The following is a 14,163-nucleotide window of genomic DNA, read 5'->3' as shown; positions in this document are numbered from 1 at the left end:
TTAGATTTCCAGCTGATTTGTCAGGCTGACCCCTCTCAAGTCTTCGAGAAGCGAAGTGAACTTGTTAGCTCACCGCAGGGTGCAAGCATCCGTGCGTTTCTGCAGTCAGCGGGAGGTGTGTATTATAGGTGTGTGTGTTCCTGTAGGATCGTTGCAGCATCTCTTTCTCTCTCTCGACAACCAGATGATGCAATTTCCCATCTAATTAAAGACCTCAATCAAGCAATTAAACCCTACAGTCAAACTACCCATCCAAACATCCCAAATCTGCCAAAATGCCACTTGCTTTTTTTCCCTCTTCAGAAGCAGTCAGACTAGAACTCACCTCCACACACACACACACAAGCTGCCAGGAACTACATCTACGGTGGAACAATTCATTGGCAATAATATCACAATATTTACAAAAGAAATTAAAATACAATAAAAAGATTTTAAAACCACTAAGGCTAAGAAAACATGATCACAAGACATGTAAGTGGATGGATGGATTTATAAATGCACATTCCCTTTTATTTGGACTTTCAATTTAATTATTTATCATTAAAACAATTAAAAGAAAAGCACATTCTTTCTAAATATCGTCTCTGTGATCATGACCTAGAAATAGAAAAAGGCAGACGTTTGAAAATCCTGATAGAAAATCCTGGACTCCTAAGGAAAAGAGAATATGGTAACAGTGTGACATAAACCAAATAGAGGATGAAACACACTTCCTTCTGTTTTGCCCTAAATACACCACGACTAGAGGATTATTTTCCCCCCAATTTGAAACATTGATCAGTTCTTTTTTTAATTTAAATGACTCAGAAAAACTTTACCATATACTCGGAGAGGACGAATTGACATTTAGAGTAGCTGCAAAATATGTATATACCCTACACACCATAAGAAATGGTTAATGTAAACTCATGTATCTTATTTAAATAATTTAAACTTTTTACAATTATTATTATTATTATATTTATCAAATGTGTTGTTGTTTTTTTGTGTGTGTGTGTGTGTGTCATTATATCTTATCTGTATTACTATTAATTGTCAATGGTTTTAATATGTTTCATATTTGAAGTGCTTTGGCAATACTGTACTTAATGTCATGCCAATAAAGCAACTTGAACTTGAACTTGGACTTTCAGTTTGAATGTGGTATCCCATTTTTAAATACACATATTGCTAAAAGGTATTGCTGATTTAATGTGGTGCTGATGGCATTTTAAAATCATAATTTATTACAGCATAAAAAAGCTTTGCACAAATTGCCAATCTGTTTGATAAAAAAATGATGTACTTTTACATTTTTCATTCAGCAGATGCTTTTATCCAAAGCAACTTGAGGAGTCAGGATAAATAAAAGCACTTTAAATCATCAGAGTTGCAGTATTTAATATGCTATGACAAGTCTAACTTAGATTAAAAATATATATTTTCTCTGATCATACGAAGACGCGAGTCAAGCTCACTCACCTGTGTAAAGCACACTCAGAACAGAAGCACAATCTTTTCCAAGTATGAGATGCTTATAAGTTGCAAGGTCGAGCCTCAGCTCAGCTGGCGTTTCTGTGTGGAGTTTGCATGTTCTCCCTGTTCGCGTGGGTTTCCTCCGGGTGCTCCGGTTTCCCCCACAGTCCAAAGACATGCTGTAATGGTAAATTGGGTAGGCTAAATTGTCCTGAGTGTGTGTGTGAATGTGTGTGTGGATGTTTCCCAGGGATGGGTTGCAGCTGTAAGGGCATCCGCTGCGTAAAAAACTTGCTGGATAAGTTGGCGGTTCATTCCGTTGTGGCGACCCCGGAATATTAAAGGGACTAAGCCGACAAGAAAATGAATGAATGAATGAATGATTGGATGAGATGCTTATAGGAAGGTGTCTGGTGCAATTGAAGAGATACAGAGTGTCTCTGTCACGATCACTAGCAATTTAGCCTGTGCAGATAGCTGGAGATCTACACATGTGTCACTGATATGAATTACTTAATCAACTTAAACACTAAACTGAACTACCCTGATCCAGTTACTATGACCATTTATGTGAAGCTGCTTTGACACAATCTACATTGTAAACCTTACACATTGTGTCCTCAGCGGTAAATACATGAAAAACTTTTAAACAAATGTTATTGTAGGAAAAATAATTAAAGCATCATGATAAATAGAGTTACAAAATACATTTTTAAATAAAACGTTTAAAGTTTTGTTGAGATGGATTGTTGGTGGTTGTATGGGTTTTGGCCAGATTGGGTAGCAATAAAAAAACAAAGGAAAATTAAGACCTGTTAAAAAAAAGATTTAAGACCTACAACACGGTATTTCAGTAAATGCAAGACTTTTTAAGGCATAAAATTTTGGATTTTGAGATTTAAGACATTAAGACTTTTTAAGACCCCACAGAAACCCTGCCAATATTTCCAGTAAGATGGATTGTTGATGAGAAAGTGTCAGGTGTATACGAAGAGAAGAGAGTGTGAGATAATGTAGAGGAGCATTCGGGTTAACTGCTAAAACTTTAAAACTAAAATAATTTGATATCTTGTTTTGTAATGAAAAGTGAAACTATTTATTTTAGGAACATTCAGTAGTTATTCATTAATAGTATCGCTAATATTGTGTTGATCACACTGTAATTAAAATTTAATTACTGCTTGTCCTTGTCGAGTCATGCAGAAGATGAAAAGATTGAAAAAAATAAATCCCGTATTAAATTACAGTCTCTATATTAGTCATAAATAGTGCAAGTGGATTATTTTCAAAAATCGTTCAGCCCTTCTCAGATCTAGCTTTATCTTTAGAAACAGCATCATCTGAGCGGCCATTTTAACCACACAACCGGGCATCATTACACAGCTCTGCGGTCAGCAAGGGAGCCGAAACGGAGGAGGATACATCCATTTTTCACCCAGCCGGTCTGAAGCACACGTATTTACGTATATATGTGTGCAAAGAGACTCTTTCTGTCCACACGCAGGCTCTCGCTGTCCCGTGGGGAGCTGTAATAGCCAGTTTAGCCAGTGAAGCTAAACCTGGTGCTGGCTTGAGGATTCGGGCCCATTACTCTTTCGTGCTGTGCTTTAATGGGACGATCTGTCACAGGGGCGACTGTTAAACCTAGCTAATGTTAAACCATGTTCGCTAGTCCATTACTCATTTCCTAACTTTTTTAAAATAAGTGATTTAGCCACTCAAGCTAAAGCTAATAGTATTTACTGTGTGCACTTGGAGAAAGACTACGTTTCCCTAAAGGTAATGATTAGTCATGGATCAGAAGGTGTCAAGCTAGATCAAGAAACCCCACTGGTTCCTTTAAGGCAATTGGACACTCACTCAGGCAGATTCAGCAGTGTAATTTTAGAACAACAGACATAATTTTTATTAATATTTGCTTTTTTTTGTATGAAAATTGTAATAATATTTTATTCCAGTTTCAGTGTTTATATTGCACAAATCAAATGAAGATTATATTATTTATTTTTATATGATATGTCATTACTTTTTTTTAATTTGGTTTAGGTGTCATTTCTGTAAAATAATTAGTATAACATAATAAATAAATACAATAGAAAATAAAACTATTATAAAATACATATAATATTATAACAACTATAATAAACATGCAATTAATATCTATTTATAGTTTTTTTTATTTTATTTTAGACTTTTTATTAATGAAATTTATATATTGTGTGCAACTATCTGAAAATTAAATAAATCAGGATTTAACATGTTAAGTCAATGTTAATTTTATTTAATAAACTTTATTTTTCTGTTTTTAAAAAGAAAAATATATATATATATATATATATATATATATATATATATATATATATATATATATATATATATATATATATATATATATATATATATATATATGATAGGAAAACTGCTATGATTAAACTGAAAATATATTTTTAAATGTGTCTATACAGGGTTTTTTCTCCCAGTTTTAGGGTTGTTTTAAACTAACAGTTAAAAGTAAAACCAAAACATATTGTGAAATATTAAGTTGGAAATTAGATACTTTTTGATTAGGAAGGAGCTAATATGTTGTGTACAATGCTTACCACAGGTTTGAAATATACTTGTGATGGTAGCCAGATTAAAACAGACCATATACCCATATCATATAAATAGCTATCTATACACTCTAAAAAACGCTGGGTTGGTTTTTTAACCCAAATGCTGGGTTGAGACTGCTGGGTAACAAAATTGGGTTGATTCAACCCAATTTGGGTTGAAAATCGATCTTTATCTATAACCCAGCAGTGCTGGGTTGGGAACGCGGACGTGAAAGAGAGCACGCACGTCACGTCAACATGCAGGGACATCAACGTGAGAAACCGCCATTTTCTTTGCGCTGTCTTTGAGGGGAAGCGAGTGAAATTCTGTGTGAGACGTAAGTTATTTAGTGTGTATTTAACAATTTTCATAAGAAATAACACACTTAGTTTACTTAGTATAATATACACGCGCTTTTTTTTCTGTTTCTCCGCCTGATGGCCAACTTGTTGCTCCGCCTCACGCTGACCTGTGCTCGCCTTATGGCTGAACTGTTGCTCCGAGTCCGCCTGACGAGCCACCTGTTTCTCCGGATCTGTTTCTCCGCCTAACGGCGACCTGTTTCTCCGAACCTGTTTCTCCGGACCTGTTTCTCCGCCTAACGGCGACCTGTTTCTCCGGACCTGTTTCTCCGCCTAACGCCCGAGCTGTTGCTCCGCCTAACGCCTGACCTGTGCTCGCCTCACGCCCAGCCTGTTGATCGGTGGACGGGTAAGCGCGCATGGCATCGGAAGGAGCTCGAAAAGTATAAGGTAACTAATGAAACTAACGTGAAGCATGTTTGATGACCACTTTATAAACACAACACCTAGGATAATTTAGGAGCTTTTTATTGTAATAAAATGCCTTTTGAATGACACAGATTTTTATGTTGGCTAGGTGATGACAGTAAGTAACGTTACTGTGATTTGTGATCTTTCTGGGGTGTTAACTGTAAAGCAGTAAGTAGTATTTTTACTCTTGTATTTCTTAAGTTTGTTCATGGATTTTTGTGACAATACTTTGATGCATAAGTGTTGAATTCAGCTTCTAACAATGTTTTTTTTTAATCAAAATATATACAATAATTGTCCTGCTCTGCATGTACATTTTGTTTAGCTGTACATCTGTACATTGAATAGCAAATGTTATTAATTTACTATGAGCATTTTACATTCTAGATGTGATTTGAGCTATCTTTAATTAATCCTGTATGTATGGGTCGTTTCATGCTAACGGAAATGTCTGAGCTAAGGCTAATTCCAACCTAATCATCTTCGACTGCAAAAAGAAAAAGTTTGACCACCGTTTTATGTGACACCCTGGATAATTATTATCATTTAGGAGTATTTTTGTGATATAGTGACTTTTGGCTAACATGATCTTTTTTTACTTAATTTTGCTTAAACGCTTTTATCTGTTATTCTTTTTCAGATGGATAATTGCGTGAAAATCAAACTAAAAGAATGCAATCTTGAGGAGTTAATCCCCACATTTGAAGGTATGTAATAATATTTTACTTGGTTCATTGTAATCATTAGGGCTGCCCTTGTCTAAACATTTGTCTGGTTGACTTGTGATGTTCATTTGAAGCATTAGTTGAATAATTACAGATTTATTAATAAACCATTTATTCATTAATTCATTTTCTTTTTGACTCAGTCCCTTTATTAATCTGGGGTCGCCACAGCGGAATGAACCGCCAACTTATCCAGCATATTTTTTACACAGCGGATTCATGCAGCATACATTGACTTTGCCAGTGTGGACTTTTTTTCTGCAACTAGTGGGTAGCACATTCGCCTCATAGCAACAAGGTCACTTGATCGATCCTTGGCTGGGTCAATAGGCCTTTCTGTGTGGAGTTTGCATGTTCTCCCCGTGTTCACGTGGGTTTCCTCCAGGTGCCCCGGTTTCCAAAGACGTGGTAAAGGTGAATTAAGTAGACTAAATTGTCAATGGTGTATGTGTGTGAATGAGTATTTGTTTCCCAGTGATGGGTTGCAGCTGAAAGGGCATTCGCTGCATAAAACTTATGCTGGATATGTTGGTGGTTCATTCCATTGTGGTTACCCCAGATTAATAAAGCGACAAAGCTAAAAAGAAAATGAATGAATGAATAATACATTTTTAGTTGACTAATGGTTATTCAATTATTAGGGGGCAGCCCTAGTAATCATTAGCCACTTCAACACTTTAAACTGAGAGATTGAACTCTAATGCCAATTTGTCTTTGTCTGGTTATTTTTAAAAATCTGCTGTTCATGCAACCAGTGACATTCTCTTGTTTTATTTTTAGCACAGGAGCGAACCTTTCCTCGTTTTTAGGTCAATTTGAATACAATTCAGAGGGTAAGGATTCAATTAAAGGTTTCTCGATGCATAATGATGCATTTAATGCATAATTATTGTCTTAGTTATTTTATTAACAATGAAAATGTTATTTTTATGTTTGTTATTAGGGTGGCATGGGGGCGCAGTGGGTAGTGCTGTCGCCTCACAGCAAGATGGTCGCTGGTTTGAGCCTTGGATGGGTTTCCCCTCCACAGTCCAATGACATGCGGTGTAGCTGAATTGGGTAAGCTGAATTGTCCATAGTGTGTGTGTAAATGAGAGTGTGATGGGTTGCAGTTGAAAGGGCATCTGCTGCGTAAAACATAAAAAGATGTCACCCAAGATGTTCATGTCATTCTTTCTTCAGTCAGAAAGATTTTTTTTTTTAGGAAAATATTTCAGCAATTTTATCCATCTTGAACTGAGATTGTGCCTCATTTTTGAAGTTTTTAAAGAAAATTTAAATGCGGCTTCAAATTATACAAATACGGTTGCAAACAGTCCCAGCTCAGGAAGAAGGGTCTTATCTATTCTCATTAAGAAAACACATTTAAATACTTAATAATTTCAAATGCTCATATTGCCTTACTATTACTTATTAAAAAAAGTTCCTTAGGCAAACCTGTTGTTGCATTGTCATCTTCACTCGGGCCAAAAAATTGCAGCATGGTGCCATGGTCAGTGGTTAACTAATGCCAACACTGGCTGATAGCTTGGTGTGTTATGGCCTTAATTGCTTCTAAAGGTATTTTAGGTGTTCTAAAGTTAACTCTAAAGATATTTAACTTTTACACTTTTGAGTTTTTAATAAATCTTACTTCTATTTATTTTTTCAGATTGGGACCAATATTGCTGAGTATCTTCATCCATTGAATTCAAGAATCTATTGAGTTTCCTCATGTTCTCATCCTTGGAGACCACCACTTCTTTCAAGCCTTTGCTCACGTGCTGTGCTATTTATTATTGCAAAGTACATTACTTGCCAAAGTGGACGTTTGCTATAAAGCATTCTACATCTTTGGTGTGAACTACCCCAAGCAGTGTTCCCTGGTGTGGCAGACTGTGGTTTATGGACATCCTGGGGAGGAGACACTAGCAGTAAGGGTTCTGCTAGCATTAATTTTTGCTGACAAACAGTAATCATTAATACTGTGACCTCACTGCTTCCTTGGATTCTGTGTTCTTTAACTTGTACTTTGGATTGTGGGGGAAAAGGAGCACCCAGAGAAAACCCACACGAACACGGGGAAAACATGCAAACTCCACACAGAAACACCAACTGACCCAGCTGAGGCTTAAACCACCGACCTTGTTGCTGTGAGGCAATCGTACTACCCACTGTGCCACCATGACACCCATTTCTAAAGAATAGTTTTAATAACTCATTTCTAATAACTGATTTCTTTTCTCTTTGCTATGATGACGGCACATAATAATGGACTAGATATTTTTTAAGACACTCTACACTGCAGTTACATTGCAACTAATGTTTCTTACAGACTCTTTTATATCTCAGGATTGATGTTTGCACATGATTGTTCGAGTAAAAGTTAAAAAAAGTTTTCCTATTTCAAATTTGTTTTAAAATGCTTCCATCCTCAGGTTTCATTTTAACTTTTATATCTGTTTTTTCTTCAAAACTGCATTTACATTGAACTTGATCATCCTTACTGATGATTGCTTTATAGCTCATATATTGATGTTTGCACATAATTGTTAAAGGGAAAGTTATAAAATGTTTTCTTATTTTTTCTTAATATAAAATTTGTATTTTCTTAGTTTTTATTGTTTGTTTTGTTTTTTCAAGCTGTTTGATGCCTTTTCATTATTACTTTCACATATTTTTTTCTGCATTGCAGTTGATGATTTATATGAGAATATGTTGATGTTTGTGCTCAAATTACTTTCTGACTTCAGTCATTTAGATGCATTTTCATTATTACTTCCTTATACTATTGTTTTTCTCTACTCTGTAATAACATTGCAATTGCCTTACTGATGATTCCTGATTTATAAATGATGCAAATGTTTTTGAATGTATTTCAAATATGCATTTTCTTAAGGTAATTTGTCTGATTTCAGTCTGATGCATTGTTACTGAACTTTAGTCAGTGTTTCTGTGATACAGTTTGATAAATTTTCACAGAAATCGTCTTAACCCTTTAACAACCCTTTCAAGAAAAAAAATTGGATTGCATTTCTCAACTGCTAATGTCGCTATTGAACACAATCAGTACATTTTAACACATGTTATAATTTCTAAAATATCAACCTCTACCAAATGATTGATATGTATGTTTATGGTAAAAGTACCAGAATTATGAAAAATCTGAAAAATTATGTGTAAGACCAATTAAAAAAAAATAATAATAATAAAAAAAAATAAAATATATATATATATATATATATATATATATATATATATATATATATATATATATATATATATATATATATATATTTAAAAGAAATATTTTGAACACTAAATCATCTTTTTTCTTATGACTTTAACAGTCATTATTTAAAACAGTAAAAACGAGGTCAACCATTTGGTAGAGCAGGCAGTCAAAGGGTTAATGCTGAGGTGCAGATGGGAAAAATCTCAAATTCATTTGGACACATTTTATCTTTTGTCATAAATAAAATTCCATTACTGAACAACTATGTATTGCTGTAGAATTGTTTTTATTTTAGTGATTTTAATCATCAGTTTCTAGATTAAATTTCTGACCCATTTTGGGTTACATTCAACCCAGCAGTGTAGTAATTTTTAACTAATAGTTGGGTTAAAATCACAACCCAGCATGCTGGGTTAAACTTGTAACCCAACTTGCTGGGTTAAAGTAACCCAGCGTTGGGTTTGTCCCTTTTTTACCCAGCGCTGGGTTACCAAAACAACCCAAATTGGGTTGTTTTCAACCCAGCAGTTTTTAGAGTGTATGCGACGATTTAATTTAACAATAATTTTATTTATTTCGACACTGTTATATACTGCTTTTTAAATGAGTTAAAGTAAAAAAAGAAAATCCACAAATTCTCTAATTTGTATGGTATTCAGGAGCCATGTGCACCCACTGACAGGTTAAATCTGGTTCTTTCTCTTTCAGGTTCAAAGCAAACTTAAATACCAAAGTATTTTAGATATGTGCATTAAAATATACAGAAAATGATAAATAAATGACAGAAAAGGGAATAAAGGCAGACAATATCTGTAAACAATTATAATAATTACAAGATTAAGGGGTGTAGATTTAAATAAGGCAAACGCATTGATAAACTATTACTAATGGTGTACATATATTTTGCAGCCAGTGTAGACCAGTCATTTACTCCTCACAGAGTATATAGTACAATTACTGACAGTTTTAGAAAGCGAAAGCAAAAGCCCAATTCCTGACATTTTAAGAGATTTATTGCCAAACAGACACGTCTCTGTTGGTTTGCAGAGCATGTGAGACTGTTTGTAGAAGTGTTGACAGATCTCTTGTGCACATATTGTAATAAGTAAACGACAACTACTTAATCAATCATGGATGTTTGGTTATTTTGGTCATAGGCCTGCATGGTATTAATGATATACAGTTGAAGTCAGAATTATTAGCTCCCTGAATAATTAGACCGCTTGTTTATTTTTTTCCCCCATTTCTGTTTAACGGAGAGAAGATTTTTTCAACACATTTATCAGTTTTAATAACTCATCTCTAATAACTGATTAATTTTATCTTTGTCATGATGACAGTAAATAATATTTGACTAGATATTTTTCAAGACGCTACTGTACAGCCTAAAGTGACATTTAAAGGCTTAACTAGGTTAATTAGGTGAACTAGGCAGGTTAGAGTAATTAGGGAAGTTATTGTATAATGATGGTTTGTTCTGTAGACTAATCGAGAAAAAGTATAGCTTAAAGGGGCTAATAATTTTGTCTCTAAAATGGTGTTTAAATAATTAAAAACTGCTTTTTATTGTAGCCGAAAAAAAATAAATAAGCCTTTCTCCAGAAGAAAAAAATATTATCAGACATACTGTAAAAATTTTCTTGCTGTATTATTCTGACTTCAACTGTATATTGGGATACGAAAATTATTTTACAATATGACTATTTTGAAAAAACAACAATTTTACATTGATTGTGATGACTGTAGAGTGTACATCTGCATAAAACAAAAACTATGCAAAAATACACAACATAATATCTCATAAAACACAGATGAAAACAATAGAACAAAGATACAAATAAAATAAACAATACTATGGTTTTCGGTGGAGTCAAACAGTACTGAGATTAGCATTGATATTAATAATCAAATGTAAAATAACACTGTATTTTTTTATACATATATAAATTATATATTTTTTTTTAATGTTATAGAATTTATATACTTTTCCTCTGTTTATAAACATATAAACCCAATCAATCGAATTTAATCTAATTGTTAAAGCAGAAAACGTTATAGAGTCTTCTATAATGTGTACAAATGGTTTAACTTAACTTGAAATCTCTTCAGATGCTGCTATGTGACTGTTACAGATTCACACACTGTCATAAGGATGCTAAAATGATATTTTGTGCAGCTCTAATTGGGCAGATGTATAAAAAAAAGTGTAAAAGGATGATAATAATAGTAAAATAAGTGTCACTAAGGGTGCTTTCACACCTGCCTTATTTAGTTCGATTGAATCGCACTAGAGTTCGTTTCCCATTTTGGTACGGTTCGTTTGGGCAGGTGAGAATGCAGCAATCGTACTCGAGTGAGCAACAAAAGCGAACCAAATAAGCGTACCGAGACCTGCTTGAAGAGGTGGTCTCGGTATGCTTTCAAACGAACCCTGGATCGGTTCGTTTGTGGTGAGAATATGATCCGTACTAAAACAGTTCCAACCGCAAAAAGTACTGCGCCTTTTGGACTAATCCAGTTGCCGTAGGCCCATTCGCTGTGCATTATAGGATATGGAGGAAAAATATTTGTTGATGAAGCTTTACCAACAGAGAAAGAGGGAAAAACATTACCTGATGGAAAAAATTCCGCAAGATGAGCATGATGCAGTTTAGGTAAATTAATTCACGCCTCCTCCTGAAGTGACGAGCGATGCATTAAACACTGTTTTCCAGCCGCGGCCGCGCTTTATTTTCGTAATGTATCGTTTGTCTAAAGCAGGGATACAATCAGCCAGCGCATTCGTCCCTCCAGAGTAAAAGGTTTTGATTATCTGCGGGAGTTCACTGGCATTTTCCCGCACGTAAATTCTGACCAATCAATAAGCAGTTTAGGAAATATGTTCAACAACATCTGGCCAATGAGAGATGTGGATTTTGTCAGATGACTGCATTTTGGTTCGTTTCAACTGGTTCAGACCAAAGCCAGCAGTGTGGTGTGAAAACGACCCAAAGACGGCAGAAAATGCAACAATGTATGATTTATTGCGCTTGGTCCGGATCAAATGAAGCGAACTGCAGATGTGAAAGCACCCTAAATGTATTTGGGCGGCCCACCCATGTAAAGTCTATGTGTGGAAGCACTGACATACATTTTATTTCAAACATCACGTTGCAAAATAAAAATACATGTTATTTTAGCAACAGGATGAAATATCATTAATGTTTTAATGATTTAACATTTATTTTTCCTGTTAATATTTATTTGAAGTAACATTTTTGTGTGTAATTCTATTAGTGTTGGTAAACTGTAACACTACTCTTATGATTAAGTGCTCTATATGTGTGTGAAAAGCATCCGTCTGTGTGAAACGACTGTGATATCAGAGTCAAAGCAGAGCACAGGTGAATTCTTCAGAGAGAAAGCCATGATGCTCCAGTGAGCTGGTGATGGACACTTACTATAAAGCAGCCCAGAACATCTTGTCCACAGTAACTCTGGCCATCAGTGTTTGAGTCCACCTGTCTGTCTGTCATGGATCTACACCAGGCGAGATGAGCTCCAGAAGCTGGCCAAACCCAGCGGAGATCTGCAAGAATCAGTGGATATATTATCATGACGTGTGCTTCACTGTGTCAGAATTTAATAGGAGATTGCAACAGACAGACAGCCCGGCCTCAAATGACACTCACACAGGGCACTTCAAAGGGAAGCCACGTCAGATTATTCACAAAGGAGAAGTGCACGAATTATTGCTTCAAATGGCCTTTCAGACTATCAAAACCTCAGTGGAAGCCATTGTTTGACGGAGACTGGAAATTACAGCAGTGACTCAATATAGATATTAGAATTCAGATTATGATTTATTTAGGTTTAAAGTCCATTTGATTGAACAAAAAAAAGAATATCTCCCTCAGCTAATGATGCAAATTACAAAGGGAACTGTTTAACGACTAAATCAAAAGGGCCAAAAGCTCTTTGTTGTGCAAATCTTTTTTTTTTTTTCCTTTTTTTTTTTTTTGGAGGGGTGCACAGAGTTTTGTGTAAATGATTCACTCATAAAGATAGTAATTTGGTTGATAAAAAAAGCATTTTTTCTTTTCTTTTTTTATTAGGTTCATCTTAGGTCAGACATTAAAATATACATAATATTGGTAAATATAGATATACACACTGATACAATTCACCAAACAAGACATTTTCAGGAAAACATTCATTCATTCATTCATTTTCTTGTCGGCTTAGTCCTTTAATAATCTGGGGTCGCCACAGCAGAATGAACCGCCAACTTATCCAGCAAGTTTTTACGCAGCGGATGCCCTTCCAGCCGCAACCCATCTCTGGGAAGCATCCACACAAACACACACACACACTCATACACTACGGACAATTTAGCCTACCCAATTCACCTGTACTGCATGTCTTTGGACTGTGGGGGAAACCGGAGCACCCGGAGGAAACCCACGCGAACGCAGGGAGAACATGCAAACTCCACACAGAAACGCCAACTGAGCCGAGGATCAAACCAGCAACCCAGCGACCTTGTTGCTGTGAGCCGAATGTGCTACCCACTGCGCTACTGCGTCGCCTCAGGAAAACATAATTATACATTAATATATAAATAAATGTATACAACAGTTCTGTCTAGTTCTCGAATCTGATAGCCGTGCGATATCCTGCAATATCAGAACTCCTACAGCCTCTTTACCCTTTGTGTATTACTCCACCCACATACAGACAGCAAAAAGCAGACATTACAGATCTAAAGTTTAAAAGATGCACGCTCAACTGTTTAACTGTCAGCTTATGATTTGAATCCGAAGAAAGTAGTTCCTCATACAAAAGGGTTTTTGAGACTCTCCATGTTTGATTTGGTTTTTATATACACAATTATGCCGTCTAACTGTTGTATAAACGCAATATCACACGAGTAGCAGTGCGATATGGCTATATATCGGCACTGGTGGGGGCATTAAGGCACTCGGTCTGCGCACTCGTGCCAACACACGCCTCCCACCAGTGCCGATATACAGCCATATCGCACTGCTACTCGTGTGATATTGCTCATATAACAAACCACATTTATACACAAAGATATACAAACATAAGATAACAAAAATAAAAGAATAAACAAATAAAAACAAATTAAAATAAATAATACAAAGAAAAGAAACATAGAAAGGAAATTAAGATATAGGTGTCTCTTTTAAAAAATGTAGAAAAGGGCTTTTGTTTTATTGCAAACCGAATCTTTTCCATCTGAAGAGCATGCAAGAAATCAAAAGCCCATTGACGATAAGAAGGGGGAGCTGCTGACTTCCAATTCATAAGAATAAGTCATCTAGCCAGTAAGGTTGCAAAGGCTACGCTTTCGGCCTGTAATTAATTTAATTCAGCATATTCTGGTAAGATTAAAAAA

The 14,163-nt window shown here is 35.3% G+C and overlaps 1 long non-coding RNA gene across 3 annotated transcripts in view; it reads right to left on the bottom strand.

Moving 5' to 3' along the window:
- Nucleotides 1-476: 476 nt before the first annotated feature.
- LOC141377911 (uncharacterized) overlaps nt 477-14,163 on the bottom strand; it is a 71,898-nt gene continuing 58,211 nt past the window's right edge. For 2 of the 3 annotated variants that reach the window (XR_012391029.1, XR_012391030.1), the window contains 2 exons: nt 12,206-12,333; nt 481-654 (listed from right to left, as the gene is read on the bottom strand). This is a non-coding gene — a long non-coding RNA (uncharacterized lncRNA). Of the gene's footprint in view, nt 655-12,205; nt 12,334-13,153; nt 13,537-14,163 lie in introns of those variants that run through there. The other variant, XR_012391031.1, reaches the window with a different exon arrangement.

The sequence above is a fragment of the Danio rerio genome, chromosome 15 (assembly GCF_049306965.1).
Source record: "Danio rerio strain Tuebingen ecotype United States chromosome 15, GRCz12tu, whole genome shotgun sequence".
In the NCBI taxonomy this organism is placed as follows: Eukaryota; Metazoa; Chordata; class Actinopteri; order Cypriniformes; family Danionidae; genus Danio; species Danio rerio.
Note: the sequence above shows the minus strand (reverse complement) of the source record. Positions and strands in the feature narration are given on the sequence as shown.